Here is a 22,309-nt window from a genome sequence, read left to right on the forward strand (position 1 = left end):
TAGAATGGACTTGTTGGATCTCCTTGCAGTCTAAGGGACTCTCAAGAGTCTTCTCCAACACCACAGTTCAAAAGCATCAATTCTTCGGCACTCAGCTTTCTTCACAGTCCAACTCTCACATCCATACATGACCACAGGAAAAACCATAGCCTTGACTAGATGGACCTTTGTTGCCAAAGTAATGTCTCTGCTTTTTAATATACTATCTAGGTTGGTCATAACTTTCCTTCCAAGGAGTAAGCATCTTTAAATTTCATGGCTACAGTCACCACCTGCAGTGATTTTGAAGCCCCAAAAAAAAAGTCTGACACTGTTTCCACTGTTTCTCCATCTATTTCCCATGGAGTGATGGGACCAGATGCTATGATCTTCATTTTCTGAATGTTGAGCTTTAAGCCAACTTTTTCACTCTCCTCTTTCATCAAGAGGCTTTTTAGTTCCCCTTCACTTTCTGCCATAAGAGTAGTGTCATCTGCATATCTGAGGTTATTGATATTTCTCCCGGAAATCTTGATTCTAGCTTGTGCTTCCATAGAGGCAGATGCAAATAATTTTGTTGTTCAGTCATTGGCAATGCTCTTGGTAAGTGCCAATTTGTAGTTGAGAAGATCATCAAATCAATTAAAAGACAAAGCTAAACTTGTTCTTGATGGTGTGTTCTTCTCATTATACACCTCTGCTTTGAATTGCTGAAATTTTTACTACCAACCTACCAGGCGTTCTGCTATAATAACTGTGCAAGACATTGAATGTTTACTATATTTACAGTATTATGCTAGGGATTTCCCTAGTGGCCCAGTGGTTAAGACTTTGCCTTCTAATGCAGGGGTTGTGGATTCAATCCCTGGTCAGGGAGTTAAGATCCCATAGGCCTCAGGGCCAAAAAACCAAAATATACAATGAAAATAATATTGTAACAAACTGAATAAAGAATTTAAAAATGGTCCATATTAAAAAAAGAAAAAAAACTTGAAAAAGCTAAGTATTATGATATGTCTTAATATAGATTAGTATAACTAATACTTAATCTTCTAAATAGGTTTTACGATCATCATTTTCCAAATGAGAAACTAAGTGAAATGTTAAGTAGCTTTTCTAACTCAAAGAACTAGCAAGTGGCAGAGCCAGCGTAGGGGAAAAAAATTGCCCCACCAAAATGTCTCTTTGGCATGTGGATTATTTTGGGCTGAAATAAAAAAAACAATCAAGGCCCTAAAGACTCAGGAATAAGCTTTGACCTTCCCCTTAGCTGCTGAAAGAATGTAGATAGAAGACCCATTCAAGGAAGGGAGGCATCTCCATAGGTAACTATTATATGAGCAAGGTGCAATTGAGAGAGAGGAACCTAGCAAAGATCATTTATTAAAATTCTTTTTGTGTCCCATTGTCTCTACCTGACCCAGCAAACATTTGTTTACTAAACATTCGTTTTTCCATCTCCATATTAATGTTCATAAAATTATTTGGGCCTCATTTTGAACTTAAGTGGGCTCTCTTTTGGCCAGTACAATATGGCAGAAGCAATGCTATATAGTTTCTGGGACCACCTTCAATCTTTTGGATTGCCTCCAGAAGAGGAAGGCAATTGACACAGAAAAGAATTTTAATAAATGGTCTTTTCTAGGTTTCTCACTGTTGATTGTACCCCCTTCCTCATATATTTTCTTGTCTTTAGCTGTAGATAATATTTAAAGTGAGGAATATCAGTCACTTAGGTGAGTTACTCAGTTTTCCTAGGTCTCTCTCAGGTATACATATTACTAAGCTTTTGTTTGATTTTTCTCCTGTTAGGCTAGTTTATGTCCATCTAATTCTTAGACCAGCCAGGAAAAACTAAAAGTGCAGAACAAAATTCTTCCCCAATACCAGGATATTAAACATAGACCCATCTAGCTACAAAGGAAACCTTAACAGCCTCATCAAACATTCTCTTCTCTGGTTAACCTATCTTTTCAGTTCTCAAACCTTCAGGGACCTGCAGCCATTGTTTTCCTACTTACAATATGAAGACTGTTTTAAATATGTTATCAAAACTCTATCTTTCATATATGTATGTTGTGTCTGATTAAAAATGTTCATAAAGTTATTTGGCTCTCATTTTGAACATAAGCAGGCTCTCCTTTGGCCAATAGAACATGATAGAAGCAGCGCTGTACCAATTTCTGGAACCACCTTTTATCTTTTGAGCCTCTCTTTGGGAGTTATGAATTAACACATAACAATTCCAAAATACCTTGCGACCATCATCCCAAACAAGTCATCAGAAGGCATTCCATTCAATAATTCCAACTGAGTCCAGACTTCCTGATATCCTGAAGCCCAGGCTTGAGATTGATATTAAAGCTATCTTGGACCCTCTGTTTGAATGTGGAATTCCACCAAGTGACCTAAGTTCAGAACTTTAAGTTAAATAGAAAACTACCTAGCTAAGCTCTGTCCACTGACATCCACAATTGTGAGATATCATAAACTGACATCCAGAATTGTGAGATATCATAAACTCAACTTGATTTGGTCGAGAAGTTTGAGCTCTATGCTATAGTGGTATAATACTTTTGAAAGGTATCCCTGGGATAGTTAATTTTGCATGGGGAAGGAAAGTAATTTACTGAAAGGGTCAGTTAATACAGGTTCTTATTAAGAGTTTGTGATCCTTCTTCATCATTCCAAAAGTAATGGTTAGTGATGTAACATTATTCCCATACGTTTAACAAAGACCCCTAGGAAACTTAGTTTCTTAATATTTTTTGTTGTGCTTTTGATTTTAGTTTTGCTTTGTTTTTAATACATTTAAACTCTTGGAAAGGATTCAAATATGGAGACTTCAATTGAAGAGTAACTCCAAAATTCCTTATAGGAGACAATCAAGGCAAAAGAATACAAAATAAGAAAAATGGGACAAAACATTATACAGTGGGATACTTCCCACATTATGTGATTTTCAATAGTTAATTTTTATCATTTAATTTTAACTTTTTTATGAAAAGCATCCATTGGCAATCATATTAATTTTAGCAATTTTGTCTTTAAGTAATATTTTCAAGATTGAAAGTATTTGTTTCTTCATATTAAAAATATAGTAGGAAAATTTTTCACTGACATACTGCCATTGCTTTTGCAGACTTATTTCTTAAGTTCTATTACATATGTATAAAATGTGCAAGAAGGCAAGAAAAATCAAGGGAAAGTCAGAGCTTCAGAAATCCCATCTGTGCTAAAATATTTAGAATGTCAGTTGTAATGAGCCAAAGTCAAAGTAATTAAGTACAAATGGAGTAAATCAGAACTGTTCATTATCGGTATGTTACTTCCCACCCAAACTTTCTTTAGAGCTGCTTTAAATTTTCTATTTATGTGTAGTTTATGAAATTGTGATTTCTGATTGCTCAGTTTCCATCAGATACATATTCAGGTGCATAATTATTACACTTAAGGAGAATTTATGCAAAATGTATTAAAGTGAAAGAGATTCATAATTTATTCAAAATAATAATTATTTTAATAAAATTAAAATAGGTTTTGGCATCAATTCCAGTGCACCAGGGGTGGGGCTGGAGTTGGGGGGTGGGGTTTCCCCACACCAAAAAAACAATTCTCAGGACTGCAGCTGCCAATATTACAGTTTAACTCAATCCTGACACTATTATATAGAATGAGATCATAAAGGGGAAGTTCTCATGCCCTGGAACAGAGGAAGAAGAAAAATTCCTCTTCTTCCTGGCAAGGACTCAGAAAATGAAAATCATGGACTCTGTTCACTGTCCACTCCCAGCCTCCTTTGATGTTGTTGTTGTTGGTGGTTAATCACTCAGGCTCAGTTGTGTCTAACTCTTTTGCAACCTCATGGAATGTAGCCTGCTAGGCTCCTCTGTCCATGGAATTTCCCAGGCAAGAATACTTGAGTGGGTTGTCATTTCCTCCTTCAGGGGATCTTCCCAACCCAGGGATGGAACCTCTGTCTTCTGCATAGGCAATTGAGTTCTTTACTGCTGAGCTGCCGGGCTTCCCCGAACCTGCTTTCCTCCTCCGTGTAAGTATTCTCATTCTCTTTCCCTGAGGGAACTTGCAAATTTCTATTCTTTACTGATCTAAAATAAATCCATCTTTGCTGGAGAAATATCTAGTAGTCTGTTGGTTTCAGATCAACATTTTGGTGGCCCATACACAGACCAGAGAAGACTCCTGAGGACTCCAACTCTGCTGAGCAAACAGGTGAGGTACCACAGTCCAACCCTTTGTCACTGACTAGTTTTCTCATGGAGGCTGAAGTTTGAAGGTTTGTCATCCTCCTGGATCCTATCTCTTGCAAACGTTTTCCATCTGAAGCTCTCCAGGCTTTATTTGGGATCTATTTAAAGTTTTTGTCCTTCCAGTTAAAGCCTTGTTTTATATGCAAGTAGGTTTCCCAGGTGGTGCCAGTGGTAAAGAACCTGCCTCCAGATGCAAGGAACATAAGGGAAGTGGGTTCAATCCCTGGCTCGGGAAGATCCTCTGGAAGAACTCATGGCAACTCACTCCAGTAGTCTCACCTGGAGAATCCCATGGACAGAAGGGCCTGGCAGGCTACAGTCCATAGAGTAGCAAAGAGTCAGATACAACTGAAGCTGCTTAGCATGCATTTGCAGTTTCTGATTTGGCACTTCTGTCAGATTTGAGATCAGACTGTTTGAGTGAAACGGCCAGCCTTCACCTATTCTCTTTGGAACAGGGGCTGCTTCTCATGAAGGTGGCTAGGTTTCGACCCATTCTTTCAGAAATGGGGCTGTTTCTCTGAAACAGTGCCGGGGGTCTCTTGGAATACTGGCTAAAAAAAAAAAACAAAATCTGCCCTGGTCCCAAGCTGCCTCTTTAAGACTGAATGAGGTTGGCTCACAAGCTATTTGAATTGTCATCAGTGCAATAAACTATATAAGCTGCCTAAAACTTGTTCTTTACTCTAGAGGAAAAGTCTCTAGAAAATCCCAATTACCTAAGTATTTTGAAGGCGCCCCAACCTTACAGGGACTCCAGCCAACATTATAATATTTAAAAACCACAACCTTCCTCTTGTGCATTTCTAACTAAAGGGACTGACTTGACCAAAGGCAATTTAGAATACCAGTGGCCATTATGGGGACTTTTTGAAGTCTCCAAATTTAATTTCTTTAAAACTGAATTAGATTAAAATAGCTCAAAAATGTCTAGGACTGAGTAGAATGCTTATTTCAATTGGTATTTTGAGGCTAAGAAATGTAATCAGAAGTCTAAAATTGCCCCTCTGTAAAATAAGATTTCAAGATTAAATGGAACAAGCAGATGATTAAAGACAGATAAAATGGCTCCAAAGCCTCAGGTTCTTCTACCTGGCTTCTTTGTCTCAGGCTCCAACTTTGGCACCATCTTGTCTCTGTCCCTGGGCTCCTCAAGGCCAGACTCTACCTCCAATGTCATCTCCCTTCCCTTCTCTACTGCCTACACCTCCACTATACGGTCAAAGTCCCCATGTTAATTCCCTCACCAAACTTTCTCTTTCCTCCAAAACTTTTCCCACACCATTTTCCTCTGAACTTGTCAGAACCTGTCCCTTTAAAATTAGGATTTATGAGGATACAGAGGCTAAATAAACTCTCAATTTCTTATACTACCTGGACTAAAGCTGAAGTATGAACCATGGTCAAAAACTTTCCCAAAGGAACAAAAGATCCTCAAAGACTTGCTAAGGAATTTAATTATTCGAATTTAACCTGGTTTCCTGACTTATATAATTCATGTGCTTTTCGGTGAAGGCCAGGCCAAACAGTGAATGAAAATTCCCAATTAGGAAAGTCCTCAACACTTTCTAGAATTACAGCTGATAGACCAGCACACTAACTTTTTATATGATTGGGCTTGGGCAATCACCAGGTAGCTTCATAGAACAAATCCTAAGCTTCTCCAAAGACTGATTGGAACAGAATTCAGGCTTGTACTTAATAGTCTGATGAACCTGTTCATGAATATTACAATTGACTTCAGATTCAGTTGTTGATTCCACTCAAGTAGCTTTTAAATCTGTGTTTATTAATGGGCTGGACTGGGTCCTTTAATCTCTAGTTAAAAGGGCCAGGATGAAATGTGAAAATATGTCCACACCAGATTTAGTTAACCTGGCAAATCAGCCTTCTTGTAATGTAGGTAGGCATCCTCTAAGGACGACCAGCAAAATTCTTAATCTTCAACTCCAGCAATTGAAGGCTTCTAGATGAAACCTTTGACATCTTTTAATCAGCTGTGATGGTACCAGAGCTGATTCTGGAAACACTGATCACTTGTCCCTATCTAATCAGGTACTACTTTCCTTATGAGAAAAATCATCAACTGACGTTGGCAAATTTTACAGCACACTTACCATCAAAATTCAAATAGACCCCTCAAAACCTCTTCTAAGAAATAATCAATACCCTGTAAGTAAAGAAGGCCTTCAAGACACAAAGCTGATTATAGAAGATTACAAAGCTCAGGCTCTCATTGTCCCTTTTAACCCCTGTGATGCTCCCATTTTACCAATGAGAAAACCTAAGAACTGAGGGTGGGAATTTGCCCAGGTTCTCTGAGTAATAAACAATATTGGATATCACACTGATACCCTGTTGTTCTAATCCTAATATATTGTTATCATCCAGTCCTATTGAAAGTAAATTCTTCACTGTAACTGATTTTTGCAGCACATTCTTTGGTATTCCACTTGGTGAGGCTATCAATACATATTTACCTTAACTTGGGAAGGAAAATAATTGACCTGGGCTGTAATGCCTCAGGGTTATACTGAGAGCCCTTATTTCTCATAAATCCTGAAGGCTGGTCTGGATGATGTAAAGTTCCCTGGAGAGTCTGCTCTTACATGGGCTTGTATTTTAGTCAAAGACAAAACGAAGTATTTATATTGACAGCATATATGATTTTGGAGCAGCTTCTGATTTTGGAATGTTGTGGAAGTGACTTGGCCTCCATATTTTCACTGAAAATAAAGTTTAAAATGGTCCTATTTCAGGAAATATTGAATGTAATACTTTTATATGCCACTCTAGCTATTATTTGAGATTCCAGGGCATTCTGCACTTAACTTTGAAAGTTAGGGGAAATCACATTGCTGATAATTCTGGAAGGATTGTGACCTTTAAAGGTGCCAACAGCAGGCCAAAGTTCTATCCTAGTCTAAAAAGATAATTCCTCAAATGCTAATTTAGAAAAAGCAGCTAAAGAAGTCCAACAATGGGCCTCAGAAAAGAGAAAATAAGATTGGAACTCCAACAGTTGTTGGTTTGAGAAAAGAGAAGCTCCAGTTTGGACCATATAACATCCTGGTCCTGCCAGAGACTCTAAAATTCCTGTTTCTCACCACTGTACGTGCATTAAGCCATTGGTCTACTGACAAAACGAAAGCCTTCATGAATCAATATTGGTGGGAAAACATTAACAAGGCTGTAAAAATTGCTTACCTCACTTGTCCAAAATACAACCCAGGGAAGCCTGTTTGTACTGCTCCCAGACACTTTAAGCTGCTTGAAGGGCCATTTGAAATCTGGCAAATGGGTTTCATACATCTTCCTTCATCCAAGGAATATAAATGTGTTTTTTGTCATGCTCAGTATGTTTTCACTGGGCCTAAAGACTTCCCTAATAGCAGTCTCGGAGAAGGCACCCCACTCCAGTACTCTTGCCTGGAAAATCCTATGGATGGAGGAGCCTGGTAGGCTGCAGTCCATGGGGTCGCTAAGAGTCGGACACAACTGAGTGACTTCACTTCCTCTTTTCACTTTCATGCATTGGGGAAGGAAATGGCAACCCACTCCAGTGTTCTTGCCTGGAGAATCCCAGGGACGGGGGAGCCTGGCGGGCTGCCGTCTATGGGGTTGCATAGAGTCGGACACGACTGAAGTGACTTAGCATAGCATAGCAATAGCAGTTTACTAATTGCCTCTTCTGTGGCCAAAGTTCTTTTGAAGTTATAACTCAGGGAACTCAAACAGGGGCTCTGTAACAATCCAGAGGGGTGGGATGGGGAGAGAAGTGGGAAGGAGGTTCAAGATGGAGAGGACATATATATACCTATGGCTGATTCATGTTGATGTTTGACAGAAAACAACAAAATTCTATAAAGCAATTATCTTTCGGTTAAAAGAAAATTTTTTAAAAAATTCATCCCTACCTGGGCAACTTCCCTTGAATTCCATAGTGATTGAGAAACCCATTTTACTAGCCAGATGCTTCAACAAGTCTGAGCTCTTTGGCAGTTTTGGCAACACTTTCACTGCGCCTGCCACCCTCAATCTTCTGGTTTAGCTGAATGCACTAGCAGCATTATTAAGATTCAATTGGAAAAATTTATAGAGGTCCTCCAAATAGCTTGGCCAAAAGCATTGCCCTTGTTCCTTCCTAAATATCAGACCCACCCCTTTTAGAACTCATAAACTCTTACTCTTTGAGATAGTTAAAGATACCCAATGCACTTGTCTTCTGCTTCTTTTGACTATAACTGATTTTTTTTTTTTTTAAGAGAGAGACAGAGATTCAAATAAACAAAAGCCTAATTGCTTCTATTAAAAATAGCCATGTTTTGGTAGATCAGTCCTTTTACAGTGGGCCTTCCGGGACAAAGAGCTTAAGCATCAAACTTTGCAAACTGTATATTTCACCTATTGGAAAACTCCAAAAGAACTTCCTTGCTTCTCATGGAAAAGATCTATATCAAGTACTACTAATCAACATTTGTGTTGCCAACTCCAAGGGATAGACTCTTGGATTCATCTGACGTACATAAAGAAAGTGATGAACCTTGACTACACCTGCACGCAACCTGGTGACCTGAAAGTAAAGATTTCACCGACTATCTTTCTACCTAAAACTGAAGCAGACAACATGAAGATGAGATAGGTTTCCTAAAATATCCAACCAGACCTGTTAGAAACTTGTTACCAAATCTTTGATGATGATATAACACTTCAGATGATCTCCAGTGTTTATAATCTTGACAATATATAAACTTTAGATTTAAAAACATACTTGAGAATTCTCCCTCCTACTCCTCCTTGTTACTCAAATATGACCCTACTAGGTTTCCAAGCTGTACATTTCCCCTCCAATGTAGACATTATACCCAGGACAGCAAGGAGATCCCGGATCAATCCTAAAGGAAATCAACCCTGAATGTTCATTGGAAGGACTGATGATGAAGCTGAAGCTCCAATTCCAATAATTTGGCCATCTGATGGGAAGAACCAACTCATTGGAAAAGACCCTGATGCTGGGAAAGATTGAAGTCAGTAGGAGAAGGGGATGGCAGAGGATGAGATGGTAGGATGGCATCACCGACTCAATGGACATGAGTTTGAACCAACTCTGGGAGATAGTGAAGGACACGGAGTTTGGCATGCTGTAGTCCATGGGGTTGCAAAGAGTCGGACACAACTGAATGACTGAACAACAACAAATACGCAGGAAAAGACTTTCTTAACATTGAGGGGAAAAAAGCTGTTAAAACTAGAAAACTCCACACTTGATTGACAAGAATGCTTTCAGAGAAAGAGCTTGGTCAAAAGAGGGAAATGTAAAAATGAACAAATAGAAACCTAATTAAGAAAATTTGGGAGACCAGAATGGGGAGCTCTCACACTCTGTGACAATAGCTGAGCTCAACAGGAAGAAGAAAGGTTCCTCCTTTTTCCCAGCAAGGACTCAGCCAATGAAAAGCCATGGGCTCTTTGTTTATATAACCTTCCCAACTTCATTTTCATCTCTGTAAAAAGTGTTCTTTTTCCCTTGTCACAAGGGGGATTTGCACACACCTCACAATGGTTGTAGACGCTGAATTGCAATTCTCTGTTGATCCCAAATAAACTCATCTTTGCTGAAGAAATATGTGGCAGTCTATTTGTTTCAGGTCAACACTATCTACCCACATAGCATCACATTCCACAGGTTAAGGGTTCAGTCCTACAAGACTGTCCCCTACTTCCTCCCAACCCTACTTCAATGACAATCACAAGCTCAGGTTGTTGCCTCTGCTTATTATTGACTGGCTTATAAATCAGAGACCTCCAAGACCTCTTCCTTGAATTTGATTACCTGGCTATAGCTCTTATAGAACTCAGAGAATCATTTTATTATTAGTTTACCAGTTTATTATAAAATGATATAACTCACAATTGGGCTTCCCAGGTGGCACTCGTGGTAAAGAACCTGCCTGCCAATGCAGGAGACTAAGAGAAAAGCACTCAATCCCTGGGTGAGAAAGATTCCCTGGAGGAAGGCATAGCAACCTACTCCAATATTCTTGCCTGGAGAATCCCATGGACAGAGGAGGCTGGCAGACTACAGTAATGGGATGCAAGAGTCAGACACGACTTAGCAACTAAACCACCTCCACTACACAAACTCCAGGAAAAAAAGACATTAGGGCAGATAGAAACATAAAACAAACAAACAAACAAAAAAACCTTTAATCAATATTTACTGATAGACATGTATATTATTAGACTTAAGGCAAGTACTTTTTGCTTACAATTATATTTTATATTTTCAAGAAATGCCCAATTATAATTTACATGTGGAAAAATGATGGGAAGGCCTGTCTATCATCATAGAAAAAAATATTTGTAAGGCCACATAGTTATTTTTTTTTGTTTTGTATAGCATACTGTTAAAGAGAAAACCCACAGACTCAGAATACATCATTCATGCTACACTTCATGATACCAAATCTAGATTTAATACCCAACCTAGCTGCAGTTTTGACCTTGTCCAGAAAAAATAATGTGTGTATATTTGTGCTCAATAGCTGTCATGTCTGACTGTTTGTGATCCCATGGACTGGAGCTCCCTAGGCTCCTCTGTCCATGGGATTTCCCAAGCAAGAATATTAGGGTAGGTTGCCCTTTCCTCTCCGGGAGATCTTCTTGACCCAGGCATCAAACTCTCTCTTGTGTATCTTGCATTGGCAGGTGGATTCTTTACCACTGTGCTACTGGAGAAGCCAGAAATAATAATGTTAATCAACTATCTGGGGAATTCTAAAGGGAGGCAATCTACATGATAAAATCCATGCCATCCTTCCCCAACTCACTGCCCCCAAAAGATGCCCTGGCCTAAAAACAAGTGTTTCTTTCACTTTGCTAATAGAAAGCTTCCCCTACCCTTCTTCTTAAAAAATAACCAAAAACAAAATAACCCCAAACTCTCTCATTTTGTACAAGCCCTTGGAGTTTTCTTCCAGTTGCTAAATGGGATGCTGACTGCTTCATGAATCACTTGACAAAGCCAATCAGATCTTCAAATTTACTTGGTTGAATTTTTATTTGTAACAATAATAATTTGAATTATAGATTTTTACAAGAGCATTTTTTCTTAACCAGATTAATGGTATGCATTATTTATAAGAATACTTTTTAAAATATATATTTATTTATTTTAATTGGAGGCTAATTACTTTACAATATTATATTGGTTTTGCCATACATTGACATGAATCTGCCATGGGTGTACATGTGTTCCCCATCCTGAACCCCCTCCCACCTCCCTCCCCATCCCATCCCTCTGGTCATCCCAGTGCACCAGCCCCAAGCACCCCGTATCATGCATCGAACCTGGACTGGCGATTCGTTTCACATATGATAATATACAAGCTTCAGTGCCATTCTCCCAAACCATCCCACCCTTGCCCTCTCCCACAGAGTCCAAAAGACTGTTCTATACATCTGTGTCTCTTTTGCTGTCTCGCATACGGGGTTATCGTTACCATCTTTCTAAATTCCATATGTATGTTTTAGTAAACTGTATTGGTGTTTTTCTTTCTGGCTTACTTCACTCTGAAAATCTTTCATATGAACAATTGAAAGTTTTGACATTTAAAACTTATTTTGGTTAGTCCAGAAGATACTACTACTTACATAAATCCTATTTTATAAATTGGTAATACTTATTGAATGAAGTGCTAAGGAGTTTTTCCTTCTATACCTTAAATTTCTAGCTTCAGGAATATTTTTAGAGAATGAATCTCCATCCAACATTTTTATCAATCGTCTTTAAGTGGGTCATTAGCCCAAAAGTTAAAAAAAATAGTAGGTTTTTAATAACCTAGTTATAATCTTGTAAATAATAACTTAGGCATCATTATGTTTCTGAGTCATTTCAATCAGTCCTACATACTGATGGGCTTTCAAATCAGATTTCCAAGTTCCCTCCCATCCCACTCTGATATGGAGAGCTCTATATCCAGCAGTCTCTCATACATCTCCATTGGAATATCTTTAAGCAATCTCACAAACATGTCCAACACTAAATTCATTTTATCATCCACACATCTCTTACTCTTTTCTTGCAGGTTTTTTTTCTCTCCATTTCCACCAACACTGACTTACTCTTCTTTGTATAATGGTAATTTCTTTTCATCTGAATGATAGCAATAGCTTTTGTTCTTGTTGTCTTTATTATCAGAGTTATATTCTTGTAAGTATATCCTTTACCATAGCGGAGTAATTCTTGATCCTAAAAAAGCTTGTGTTTTTAAGCATAAATCTTTGGAATGACCAATCTCTCCTTCCTTCCAGGAAATACCTAATTATTGTTTAAAATCATCTCATTTTTAATGTCAGTGAAGCATTTTCTAAAAGGGGAAGAATTAATTGCCTACTCATTACATCATGAATGATTTAATTCTTAGAGGATTTAACGTATATTGTCTGTATAATGCCTTTCTCATTTCAATGGTTTCACAGTAGAGATTATTTCGCTATACCTATTTAAAAACATGAACTTTAAAATCAAGCAAATCTGAGCTTAAATAATAGCTCTGCCATGTATTTGCCCATTGGAAAAGTACTTAACATTTTGGAAAACTTGTTTCCTCCAATATAATAAAAGATGATATCTATCTAAAAGGTTATTTTTAGGATTAAATAAAATAATGTATATAATTAGCAAGGATAATCTATATCAGATAGGAAAAACTCAAAAATAGTAGCTGTTTTTATGAATTATATTACAGTTATATTTGCATGTATCTGTCTTTAAATTTCCTAAGGGCATAAACTGTATTCTGTTACTTAATGTATCATAACACCAAGCATGTCACTTGGCATTTAGTAATAGACCCTATGAATCTACATTCAGTAAGTATTACACTGGCTAGAACTACAATTTATAGAGTTAAATGCTAGCCACATTTATTATCAATAAGATGGATAAGAACATTTTCTCATAGTAATTTGAAAAAACTGAGTGTAGTGTTTTAATAGAAGCTCAGATTTCTCTGTGTCTTTGAGATGTGCCTTCCCCAGTGACTCAGATGGTAAAGAACCTGCCTGCAAAGCAGGATACCTGGATTCAATCCCTGGGTTGACATTTAACCTGGAGAAGGGAATGGCAACCCACTCCAGTATTCTTGCCTGGAGAATTACATGTACAGAGGAGTCTGGCGGGCTGCAGTCCATGGGCTCACAAAGAGTAACACAAGAATAAACAACTTCCACTCCACTCCACTATTAAAAATAGGAGAAACAAAATTCTGAAAGTTTTCTTGTCATGAGTGAACATATGAATTTTACATCTTTGTAAAGTGATATTAATGGAAATATTTTATAGTGTAAGAATTCACATAGTGAAAGAATAATTTTCCATCTCTGAATTGAATATTATGAATTATCTCTCAAGAATTAGTCATTTATCTCCTAGCTATGCCTTAAAAAAGGCATGTTTTTTTAGTTACTTTGGGGATCTCACCAAATTTACTTTTGACAAAATATTCATGTATCAATAGCTTCTCTACCAATACTAGAACAAAACATTTTAAAATGATTGTTAATGCATTGCCCTTGGTTACATCTTTTATCTAGAATACATGTCTTTATTCTATAGGCCTATGGCTAAAAATTATAAACTATTTGTCCTCGTATGAGAGCATTTCACCATTTTGTCAATGATTAATTTCTCCATTCAAACTAATGGGAAACAGGATGTAATATCTTACAGATGCAGCACTGTGAAAGATGTTATCCCAGTCTTTTAGGTTTGAATAGCCTTCCATAGGTAAGGGAAAACATGAAAATAAGAGACATTCTTTTTAATGGCATAACCATTACACTTTAAAGTGGTTACACTATACATTAATATTTGACTTGATGTTGAAATGGGTCAGCCCTCACTGTGTACTATGAAATGTATGGAATCAGAATGTAACAGCTCCAGGAAATAGTTTTAATTCTATGATTTCAGTTCATCCATTCTGCAGTTTGTCTAGATCAACTGGAGATACTTATATATCACTGGAGATTGGGGGAGGGGTGTCAGGATAGTCTCTGCATTCTATGAGGATTATATATGTCTTTCTTGATGACACATTAATTCATTGTTTACAAAAGCATAGTTAATCACTATTAAAGGGGTTAGTAGAGCATTAACAATGTGAGAGCTACTAACTACATGTGGCTATTGAACATTTGAAATTGGCTAATATGATTTAAGATATGCTCTAATTGTTACTGTACCTGGGGTTTTAGAGATCTAGTATGAAAAAAATAGAGTGTAAAATATGTCATTATTAATTTTATATTGATTACATATTTAAATGATAATTTTTTTGCTAAATACTTAAATACATTATTAAAAATAATTTGTTTATTCCTGCTTATTTTAATTTGACTACTAGGAAATCAGAAAGTCTGTATGTAGCTCACATTACATTTATATTGAAAAGCACTGGGCTAGAAATTTTGAACTTCATGTAGCTAAGTTAATTCCAATTTCCAGTAAATTTCCAAGAAAGGTGGAGGAGAATTGGTTAAAAAAATATTGTTTATTCTGTTTCTTCTAAATGACATCCACTGTGTGAAAGCTTCCTTAAGATTAGAACTAAGGGAGCTGTTCTGATACTGTTATTTATGACAAAATAAAACTGATGGGCCCATTTCCCCAGTGATTTTAAAGTTCAAATAAAGCCACATTTCCAAGCTAAGGAATTCTTCCTTGCACTGAAATACTGGTAATGTTTACATGAGTTCAAAACTTATTTGGAAAGCTGTGTTTCTGAGACAAATAAGCACTCTTTATGGCTGAATTATCTTGATAAATTGATCTAAAACTCATGAATATTCTACCTTTAAAGGATACCAAGAAATAAGATACAGATGAGAAACAGATGCATAGTGAGCTCTGTTAAATTTTCACACATTCTTTATTTCCATCTTATTTTCCAATATTGGTTAATATATGTGGTTGCAATGAGAATTTATAACAGACTGAGCTTTCTCTTTCTAATATTCAAGCCATATATATACACATATATTTTCATATCCAGACTTAAGACATCTATTGCATACTGCATTGATTTACTTGTGGCAGAATGGAGTTAGTCTTATTAATTCATTGCCAGAAAGCTAGATTTTTTTTTAGTATGTTGCCTTTGATGTATTTTTTACTTAAAATTTAAAAAACATAAAATTCTGCATAATACATAATTCTAAAAATATTGCTTAAAACATTTATTATTTTTTATCTGAAGGGACAGAATATTATATCTAATCTAACATAATGTATATGCATACTCATTGAAGATCAAAAACTGTGCATCATTATTGTTATTATGAAAAGTGTATTGTTATTAATAGAAAGACCCTTTATATACAAATTATAAATTATGACTTAAAAAATAATTATTTGACCTATATGGAATTTGCCAAATTAACCAGTTAACTACTGGAGCAAATCATATGCTAGTCTTAAATCACACAATCACTACTTTGCCCTGTGCTCAATTGCTTTAGTTGTGTCCAACTCTTTGAGACTCTATAGACTGTAGCCCGATAGGCTCCTCTGTTCATGGAATCTCCAGGCAAGAATACTGGAGTGGGTTGCCCTGCCCTTCTCCAGGGGATCTTCCCAACCCAGGGATCGAACATATGTCTCCTGGGTCTCCTGCATTGCAGGCGGGTTCTTTACTCACTGAGCCACCTGGGAAGGCTACCCAAACAAATAAAATAAATAAATCATAAGAAATATCACCAGGCATTTTAAGGGAAAGAAACTATAGTAATCTTCCCCAGATCTGATACAAAAATTGTAAAGTAAACAAAGATGTTTTATTTAAACTTTTTTTTTAAATTAATTTATTTTTTAATTGAAGGATAATTGCTTTACAGAATTTTGTTGTTTCCTGTCAAACCTCAATATGAATCAGCCATAGGTATACATATATCCCCTTCCTTTTGAACTTCTGTCCTATCTCCCTCCCCATCCCACCCCTCTAGCTTGATACAGAGCCCTGTTTAAGTTTCCTGAGCCAAACAGCAAATTACCATTGGCTATCTATTTACATATGGTAATGTAAGTTTCCATGTTACTCTTTCCATACATCTCACCCTCTCCTCCCCTCTCTCCTTGTCCATAAATCTATTCTCTACACCTGTTTCTCCATTGCTGCCCTGTAAATAAATTCTTCAGTACCATTTTTTTTTTTAGATTCCATTATATATACATTAGAATATGATATTTATCTTTCTGGCTTACTTCATCCTGTATAAGTTTCTAGGTTCTAGGTTCATCTACTTCATTAGAACTGACTCCAATGTGTTCCTTTTTAAGACTGAGTAATATTCCATTGTGTATATATACCACAACTTCTTTATCCATTCATCTGTCAATAGACACCTAGGTTGCTTCCATGACCTGCTGCTGCTGCTGCTAAGTCGCTTCAGTCGTGTCCGACTCTGTGCGACCCCATAGACGGCAGCCCACCAGGCTCCCCCATCCCTGGGATTCTCCAGCCAAGAACACTGGAGTGTGTTGCCATTTCCTCTTCCAATGCATAAAAGTGAAAAGTGAAAGTGAAGTCGCCCAGTCGTGTCCGACTCTTAGCGACCCCCTGGACTGCAGCCTACCAGGCTCCTCCATCCACAGGATTTTCCAGGCAAGAGTACTGGAGTGGGTTGCCATCTACTGTAAATAGTGCTGCAATGAACAATGGGATACAAATGGGACCTGATTAAACTTAAAAGCTTTTGCACAGCAAGGAAACTATAAGCAAGGTGAAAAGACAACCCTCAAAAAGGGAGAAAATAATAGCAAATGAAATAACTGGCAAAGGATTAATTTCCAAAATATACAAGCAGCTCATACAACTCAATACCAGAGAAACAAAACAAACCAAAAGTGGGCAAAAGACTTAAACATACATTTCTCCAGGAGCTAACACATAAAAAGATGCTCAACATCGCTCATTATTAGAGAAATGCAAATGAAGACTACAATGAGATATCATCTCACACCAGTCAGTATGGCCATCATCAAAAAGCCTACAAACAATAAATGCTGGAGAGGGTGTGGAGAAAAGGGAATGCTCTTGCACTGTTGGTGGGAATGTAAATTGATACAGCCGCTATGGAAAATGGTATAGAGATTCCTTAAAAAACTAGAAATAAAACTACCATATGACCCAGAAATCCCACTCCTAGGCATATACCCTGAGAAACCAAAATTAGAAGAGACACATGTATCCCATTGTTTATTTAAACCTCTTTTGATACCTTATAGTAAATATCCAGCCACAGGGGGGATATCCAAATCCGGCTCCACATTACAACCTACTGGTAAAGACTTTAACACCTAAGGCTGTTTGGCTCACCTGAGATGGATTCAATCAACACCTGGTCAAAGAGAGGGGCACACCTCTTTATTGTTTAAAAGTTCCTCAGTGGCTCTAATGCAGACCAGTTAGAGAACTCCTAATCAAAGGCAAACAGAAACCTCGTATTCCCTCTCAATTTTCCACCATCTGTTACTGAAGCCTAAATCCTCTGTGTTTGGAATGACCTAATACTCTGCACCTCACCCTGCTGATTTCATGCTGCTAAACATCACTGCTAATATGTTTATATTTTCAAAGTCTCCTTAGGTTACTGACCTGCTAATTACATAGCTCCATCTCAATTCATAATAAAGCCCTAATAGTTGAAAATAAGTTAATATGTGTTATCTTTCTAATTAATGAATTTGCTTTTAAATAATATACATAAGGCTGGGCTTGCTCGGTGGCTCAGACAGTAAAGAATCTGCCTGCAATGCAGGATACCCGGATTCCATTCCTGGATCAGGAAGATCCCCTGTAATAGGAAATAGCAACTCACTAGAGTATTCATGCCTGGAGTCCCATGGAAGACCATGGAGTCACAAAGAGTCAGACACAACCAAGTGACTAACACTTTCAGTTTCAACATACCTAAAGCAAGAATGGGTAACAAATTCTTTAACTTCTTTGAGCATTTCCACACACGGATGATTTTAATGGAAGTTCACTGTTCTGTTGCTGTTAACAGGAAACAACATAGGAAAGATGGCAGGATGAATATGAAGTGAGACTAAGGGGAGTATCATGAGAGGTAAGTTGGAAACTCAGATAATGTAATCAAAGAATCTTGCTTGTCACTATGAGAATTTTCAAACCAAGATACTACTTTATTTAAAACCATTTTGACTATCTATTTCATGAATAGCACTGTGGTAGATAAAATTTAACAAAATGCACAGTCCTTTTCCTTAAAGATTATAGAGTCTTTGTAGAAAAACAAGGAATTTTGAAATAACCATATAAATGTATAAGATAGCAGTGCTATAAGTTCAAAATGTACTATGTGATCAAAAGTCAAATAAATACTATCCAATTGACTAAGTTGATAAGATTATTTAATCACAAAAGGGGTGGACTCTTAATTTGGACAAATGTATAAAAGTGTCACATAAAACTGTGGTCTTCAATTGGCAGTCTCTCACAAGAATTAACCGGGATTACTGTTCAGAGTTTCCACAGCCTTTTTTCCTTTGCCTATGCTAAGACATTGCAGTGTTCTGTTAACTCTGTTTGAATCAGTTTGCCTTGTCCCACTGTACTGACCTTATATTGTTTATTGATTTGAATTATAATATCTCTGTCTCTCTCTGAACAACCTACTTGTCAGCCTTTGAAAGTCTTATTACTGCAGCTTATTTGATGTCAAATTCACGAAACTAAGGGTTTATTGGCTGGTATTTTTATATTTACCCTATGTTGATCCTTAAAAACACACACCTGAATAAGTATACTCCCTTTTTGTAGATGGGGAAACTGGACCTTCAGTTGAGTTCAGTCGCTCAATTGTGTCCGACTCTTTGTGACCCCATGGACTGCAGCACACTAGGCCTCCTTGTCCATCACCAACTCCCAAAGTTTACCCAAACTCATGTCCTTTGAGTTGGTGATGCTGTACAACCATCTCACCCTGTTGTCCCCTTCTCTTCCCGCCTTCAATCTTTCCCAGCATCAGGGTCTTTTCAAATGAGTCAGCTCTTTGCATCAGTGGCCAAAGTATTGGAGTTTCAGCTTCAACATCAGTCCTTCCAATGAACACTCAGGACTGATCTCCTTTAAGATGGATTGGTTGGATCTCCTTGCAGTGCAAGAGACTTTCAAGAGTCTTCTCCAACACCACAGTTCAAAAGCATCAATTCTTCGGTGCTCAGCTTTCTTCACAGTCCAACCCTCACATCCATACATGACTACTGGAAAAACCATAGCCTAGACTAGATGGACCTTTGTTGGCAAAGTAATGTCTCTGCTTTGGAATATGCTGTCTAGGTTGGTCATAACTTTCTTTCCTAGGAGTAAGCGTCTTTTAATTTCATGGCTTCAATCACCATCTGCAGTGATTTTGGAGCCAGAAGAATAAAGTCAGCCACTGTTTCCCCATCTATTGCCATGAAGTGATGGGACTGGATGCCATGATCTTAGTTTTCTGACTGTTAAGCTTTAAGCCAACTTTTTCACTCCCCTCTTTCACTTTCATCAAGAGGCTCTTTAGTTATTCACTTTCTGCCATAAGGGTGGTGTTATCTGCGTATCTGAGGTTATTGATATTTCTCCCTGCAATCCTGATTCCAGCTTGTGCTTCATCCAGCCCAGGATTTCTCATGATGTACTCTGCATATAAGTTAAATAAGCAGGGTGACAATATGCAGCCTTGACGTACTCCTTTTTCTATTTGGAACCAGTCTGTTCCATATCCAGTTCTAACTGTTGCTTCCTCACCTGCATACAGGTTTCTCAAGAGGCAGGTCAGGTGGTCTGGTATTCCCATCTCTTTCAGAATTTTCCACAGTTTATTGTGATCCACACAATAATAACTGGACCTTAAGGGTTAAATAATTAACTCCCAGTCACACAGTTCACTAGAAGTCTGAGCCAGAATTCAAACTCAGGCAGACTTTTGTCACATCCCAACTGTCTACTCTGTTGCCTTGACCCTCCCAGGTTTTCCCCTCAATTCTCTAATTTCCAACCACAGTATTCTTAGTTTACTTTCCATTCAGATGTTTCCCACCCATCATTCACATTTAGTTGCAAGTATGAAATAATATAACATTTTTAACTAGACAAATATATAATTTGGCCTACATTAATATTTTATTTCATTTAGACATACTATTATCTTATTATTTTCTGTAATATGATATAGATCATGGAGCTGTAGTTTCTTCCTAGTAATTTAGTCAATAAGAATTGTGAAGAACTGGAAAGTGCTTCTCAGAAAATCATTTGATTAAAAGATTTGGAACAAGGAAAGACTATCTATTCTGGAAATAAATCTTATTCTTAAAGGCTTTATTTGATTTTATGTGTAATCTACTGGTAGCATCTGTTTTAAAGGCAACATAGTGGTATCCATGCGTGCATGCTAAGTTGCTTCAGTGGTGTCTGACTCTTTGCAACCGTATGGACTGTAGCCCACCAAATGGACTGTAGCCCACCAAGCTCCTCTGTCCATGGGATTCTTTGGGAAAGAACATTAGAGTGGGTTGTCATGACCTTCTCCAGGGGATCTTCTCAACCCAGGGGTCAAAACTGGGTCTGAAGTCTCCTGCATTGACAGGTGGGTTCTTAATCACTAGCACCACCCATGAGCCACACATAGTGGTGTATTTTGCATTAGTCTCTCAGTCGTGTCTGAATCGTTGCAACCCCATGAACTGTAGCCCGCCAAACTCCTCAGTCCATGAAATTCTCCAGGCAAGAATACTGGAGTGGATTGCCGTTTCCTTCTCCACAGGATCTTCCCAACCCAGGGACTGAACCCACATCTCTTACGTCTCTTGCATTACAAGTGGATGCTTTTCAGGTCTGAGTCACCAGGGCTTGTTTAAGTATTAGCATTTATTTTCTAGCTGTGGCAGTTTTAAAACATGACTGTAAATTATCTGACACCCCTCACTAAGTGATGTAACCTATACCAGCTCCCCCTGTATCTAGGTGAGCTGATGACTAGGTCAGTCAATAGATTAAGATTGAAGTGATACTATGTGACATCCTAAATGAGGCCATTCAGCTTCTGCTTTCTTTAAGAAACCACTCACTCTTGGAGCCCTATGAAAAGCCTGTCTAGGCTGAGGATGCCATACTGAAGAAGTCACATGGAAAAACCAGGTAATCATGCCTTGATACCAACTACAAAGAACAAGAGAGTTATGCTCAACAAGCCCTCTGCTGTTCAATTCTTCCCACTGAGGACCTAGAGATAGTGAACCTCTCCCTAGAGATACTCACCCTCCCCATTCCTGTCTAAACTTTTGACATTTGTGAGCATAACACAATTATTTTATGCCCCTAGGTTTTAGATGATTTGTTACACTGTAACAGATAATTATAATATTCAGTTCAGTTCAGTCACTCAATCGTGTCTGACTCTTTGCGACCCAATGAATCGCAGCACACCAGGCCTCCCTGTCCATGACCAACTCCCGGAGTTCACTCAGCCTCACGTCCATCGAGTCAGTGATGCCATCCAGCCATCTCATCCTCTGGTGTCCCCTTCTCCTCCTGCCCCCAATCCCTCCCAGCATCAGAGTCTTTTCCAATGAGTCAACTCTTTGCATGAGGTGGCCAAAGTACTGGAGTTTCAGCTTCAGCATCATTCCTTCCAAAGAAATCCCAGGGCTGATCTCCTTCAGAATGGACTGGTTGGATCTCCTTGCAGTCCAAGGGACTCTCAAGAGTCTTCTCCAACACCACAGTTCAAAAGCATCAATTCTTCAGTGCTCAGCCTTCTTCACAGTCCAACTCTCACATCCATACATGACCACAGGAAAAACCATAGCCTTGACTAGACGAACCTTTGTTGGCAAAGTGATGTCTCTGTTTTTGAATATGCTCTCTAGGTTGGTCATAACTTTCCTTCCAAGGAGTAAGCGTCTTTTAATTTCATGGCTGCAGTCACCATCTGCAGTGATTTTGGAGCCCAGAAAAATAAAGTCTGACACTGTTTCCACTGTTTCCCCA

General features: G+C 37.9%; 1 long non-coding RNA gene across 1 annotated transcript in view; it reads left to right on the forward strand.

The window, feature by feature from the left end:
* Window positions 1–3,777: 3,777 nt before the first annotated feature.
* The window catches only part of LOC147375917 (uncharacterized), a 55,494-nt gene continuing 36,962 nt past the window's right edge, over window positions 3,778–22,309 (forward strand). Inside the window, exons 1-3 of the long non-coding RNA XR_015161420.1 lie at window positions 3,778–4,030; window positions 4,142–4,212; window positions 18,321–18,383. This is a non-coding gene — a long non-coding RNA (uncharacterized LOC147375917). The remainder of the gene's footprint in view (window positions 4,031–4,141; window positions 4,213–18,320; window positions 18,384–22,309) is intronic.

Source organism: Bos grunniens, chromosome 3 (assembly GCF_055505025.1).
Source record: "Bos grunniens cultivar Pamir isolate PY7600 chromosome 3, Bosgru_T2T1.0, whole genome shotgun sequence".
Classification (NCBI taxonomy): domain Eukaryota; kingdom Metazoa; phylum Chordata; class Mammalia; order Artiodactyla; family Bovidae; genus Bos; species Bos grunniens.